Source organism: Arvicanthis niloticus, chromosome 8 (assembly GCF_011762505.2).
Source record: "Arvicanthis niloticus isolate mArvNil1 chromosome 8, mArvNil1.pat.X, whole genome shotgun sequence".
In the NCBI taxonomy this organism is placed as follows: domain Eukaryota; kingdom Metazoa; phylum Chordata; class Mammalia; order Rodentia; family Muridae; genus Arvicanthis; species Arvicanthis niloticus.
The window spans coordinates 1,054,676-1,059,405 of NC_047665.1; positions in this window are offsets into that span (position 1 = coordinate 1,054,676).

Genomic DNA, 4,730 nt, shown 5'->3' on the forward strand with positions numbered 1-4,730 from the left:
CCGCCCGCGCGCCCCAGCCAATCAGCGCTGATGGACACGCCCTTCGGCCCCGGCACGCACGGAGACCCAATGGGCGGTCGGTGTCTGTGGCGTCACGCCCCACTTTATCCCGCCCACTCTATGTCCTGTGGGCGTGGCGGTCCGGGACTGGGGCGGAGCTACCACGAGAAACTCTTGGAGGTTGCTAGCGTTCTCTCGCCAGTGTGCGCCAGAGGGTAGCGGGGTTGCTCACAGCCACACTTCTCCTAAGTGACCTAGTCACGAGCCTTTCAATGGCTTGCGTGTCTGGGGGAGAGCTGTAGACTAAGGGAAAGTGCCTAGAGGAGAGGAAGCGTTCTCAGCTGGGAGCTGACCCAGTCAAGAAGCTTGGAGAGACTTGAGCTTCAAGAGACATGACAGGGACAGGAGACCAAAACAGCCCATTCAAGCGCAAAGAAACAACCCCAGACCCACTGTGATGTTGTGATGAGTGCGAGAGTGGACAGGGTGAGGTTTAGATAGCGGTTGTTTTTCTTTTGAGACATTCAGTTAAGGCCTGGCTTCTGGGGAAATCAAACTCCAAACTAGATGTCAGGCTTGCTGGAGAGTGCCTTTGCTCTCTGGGCCATCACTCTCTTGAAAATTAACTTTGTAAGTTAGCATTTAAAGTAATGGTTCTTATGTATGTATATATATACATGTATGTGTCATTACACTTTGTTCTAAGCTGTCCCCCTCCCTCATTGCCCTCCTCCATAATGCCACCCTTGCCTGCTGGTTCCCTTACTCTCTCTCAAGCAGTTTTCACTTCATATGAAAAGAATAATCAAATGCAGGTGTTAAAGGGTCTGAGTTTTACTGTTATCCCACTTCAGTGTGCAAAGAAATCAAAAGTGTTTTTTGTCTCATTGTAATTTTCTGGGCTTGCCATTCAGGGAGCTCATAGGTTTTCAGTAAATGGTCAGATGGCTAGAGATTTTAAGATGGCTGGTTATTTCTTTCTCTGAGTTAAAAATTAGTGCCTGTATTTTCTAGCCAAAATTGGAAACAGGTATTTAGATGCAATTTTGTATTATTCTCAGAGGTGCTATTCACTATAGTCAGGAGGAAGAAACAATCAAAATGCACATTAACTGGGTGATGAATAAATAAAACGTGGTACAGCAGCAGCTAGGTTTGGGGGTAGGGACCAGAAAAGGAACAAGTGTTAGTACACACTACCGCACAGATGAACCTTGGAACACAGTGTGAAGAAGGGTTAGATGATGTTAGGGATGGGTAAATCCGTAGGTTTTTAGTTACCTTTGCATTGCTGCACCCACAATACCAGACAAAAACAACTTAAGAGGCAAAGATTTATTTGGTGCCCAGTATCAGAGGCATTCAGTCCACCTTGGCAAGGAAGACTTGGTGAGGCTCTCAGTTCATATTGGGAGCCTGGGGTGGAGGCTGTTCTCATCATGGTGGAGCATGAAACAGAGCAAAACAGGAACTAGGCAGGGTATCCTACACTCAGGCCCTCCCCTAAAAACCCCATAGTCTCTCCAGACAGCACTACCAGCTGAGGAACAAATTTCTACCCATAACACCTGAAACAGAAAACAAGTTAAGAGTTCCTTCTTTCACACTAATGTATCCAGTGATTTGTTACACAGTGTAAATTCAAGGCATTTATTTATACTGTGAATGCAATCCAGTACTACATTGTTCTGTTGCTCATGTCACTGTAGACACAGGAGCTTTTTCATTGGCTCCTATGTTGTTCTGATACATAATGAAGGCCGTGTGTGCATATGAGTGTGTGTGAGTAACAATGATTATTTACTTCTGGCAGATCTTGTACATTTCCTGGACTGGTCTTGGCATCAACTATTTCTCCAAAGAGACTTGGTTTTTATTACTGATGATTGATTTTTAGAGACCAAAACTGTGGAAATGTGATAACTTTGTAAATATGACATCAAAGGCACAAGTGAGTTGCACTTCATCAAATATAGTATCCAGTCATCAAAGGAAACTATGAAAAATCTAAAGACAACCCATAGAGTAGAAGAAAAATATTTGAAAATCTTTAATACTAGTGTTATTATTTGGAATATATGAAATTAAGTAAAAAGCCCAACTAAAACTAGAAAGTTTCAGTAACATTTTCCCACAAGCTTATAAATGGATAAAAACTCATGAAAAGGTGTTAAGTGGCATAAGCTGTAAGGAAAATGGGAATGAAAGCCATGTGTGACAACCGGGCACACTTTTTAGGATAACTTTCCTATTTTTCCATCGTATTTTCCCCATTTGTGTGTTTGTGTATATGTGTGTGTGTTTGTGTGTATGGTGTGCATGACTATATGTGTTTTGGCACATGTGTATGGATATGTGCACCTGTGGGCAAGTGCCTGTGGAGGTCCAAGTTTGATAATCGGGAATTATTCTCAATTCCTCTTGCACCTTATTTATTAAAATAGGGCATCTCACTCAAACCTAGAACTTGCCAATATTGCTAGTCTCCCTAGCCAGCTTGGTTAGGGGATCCCTGGGATGACTATCATTTTTGAGGGAAAGTAAAGCACATATTAGTAAGGATGTGAAGAGTCTGTGACCTGAATGGATCATTGATGGGATATAAAGTGTGAGGATTAAGAAAAAAAGCAGTACAACGCCCCCTCGCCCCCAAAATTAATCTTCATAGTTTCCATATGGCCTTCTGCTTCATGTAGACATGTTGGAGGCTGAATTTAGATTTAGAAATTCAATAGAATCAGGGAGAAAAGGAGCCAAAAATGAAAACATATGCAACTGTAATTAATACATAAATAAAAACCTATATACAGATGACAGTGGCATTATTAATAATACCTCAAATTTGGAAGCTAACTAATGCTTAGCAAGTGATGGGTAGAAGAACTTTTAAAGGTGCGTGTGTGTGCGTGTGCGTGTGTGTGTGCGTGTGTGTGTGTGCGCGTGTGTGTGTGTGTGTGTGTGTGTGTGTGTGCGTGTGTCTGTTTGCAAAAGCCAGAAGATGGTTTTGGATCATTTGGACCTGAAGTTACAAGCTATTGTGAGCCACCTGCTTGTGGGTATGGGCAATAAAACTCTGGTTTTTTTTTTTTTTTTTTTTGTTTTTTTGTTTGTTTTGTTTTTACAAGAACAGTAAGCACTCTTAATTATAGAGCTATTTATTCAACTGCATTTATATAACATCATACTAAATAAAAGGAACCAGACACAATATGCCAAAAGGCAATAAGAGTACATTTATGGAAAATATCAATTATAAAGCTCATACAAACAGAAAGTAAATTAGTAGTTTCCAAGGGGTATGGTATAATTTATATATTACAAAAGTCTCCTGTTTAGTTTAATTTTTTTAGATTTAATTTTTGTGTGTGTATGAATTTTTGCCTGCATGTATATTTATATATATGTGTGTGTATGTATGTATGTATGTATGTATGTATACCATGTGAGTGCTTGGAACCCATGGAGTCAGAAGAGAGTGTAGGATCCCTTGGAACTAGAGTCATGGATAGTTTTGAGTCATTATGTGGGTGCTGGGCACCACACTTGGGTCCTATGCAAGGGTGACACCTGCTCTTTACCACTAAGTCAACCCTTCAGCCTCCAAGTCTCCTTTTGTAAATGTAGAATTCCAGTTTTTGACCTTAAAACTTTGTACACCATCAAAATCTACTTTTTGACCCTTTTCTCCACTTTGGAAAATACATCCATCTGGCCAGTTGGTCCTCTTTCTACCACTAATTTGTGTTCTAGGTCTCTTGATTTATAAGTGTATGACTTAGTTAAAGATTTTTATTGCTTTTGTGGAGCCCTCACAGTGTCTGTCTTAATCAATGTCCTATTGTTGTGAAGAGATAACATGACCACAGTAATTCTTCTAAAAAGAAAGCATTTAATTAGTGCTTGCTTACAGTTTCGGAGGTTTAGTCTATTGTCATATGGTAGGTTGGGGCTAGGAAACTGTCTACAAATTCTACAGAAGTTTTCTGAATCATAACTTAGAAAGTTGCTTCTCAGGGCCGGAGAGATGGCCCAGCAGTTAAGAGCACTGACTGCTCTTCCAGAAGAGCTGGGTTCTATTCCTAGTACCCACATGACAGCTCACAACTGTAACTCCAGTTCCAGAGAATCTGGTGCCCTCACACAGACATACATGCAGGGAAAACATCAATGTACATACAAATAAATCTTTAAAAAGCCACTTCTTGATCAAAGGAACTTGTCTTTTATGTTAATGTTGGATTTTGAACACTGGTCAAGATTCCTCCCTGATATTGTGCTAAAACACTGATCAAAAAACAACTTAGGGGAGAAAAAGGTTTCTTACATCTTATACTGCCAGGTCATAGTTTATCATTGAGAGAACTAAGGGGGTTGAGAGGGATGGCTCAGTGGTTAAGAGTGCTGGCTCCTCTTCTAGAGCCTTCTAGAGGACCCAGGTTCAATTCCCAGTACCCACATAGCAGCTTAAAACTGTAATTAATACCCTCATATAGACATACATGCAGACAAGAAAGCAATGCACATGAAATAAAATAAACTTGTCTGTGAGAGAGAGAGAGATAGAGAGAGAGAGAGAGAGAGAGAGAGAGAACAAAGGGCATAAATCCAAAGCAAGAACCTGAAGGATCCATGAAGGGACGGTGCCTCTTGCTCGCTCACTCTGGACTGGTTTGCTAACCTTATTCTAGCTAGGAACTCCTCCCCAGGGAACAGTGCTCTGACAATGGCCT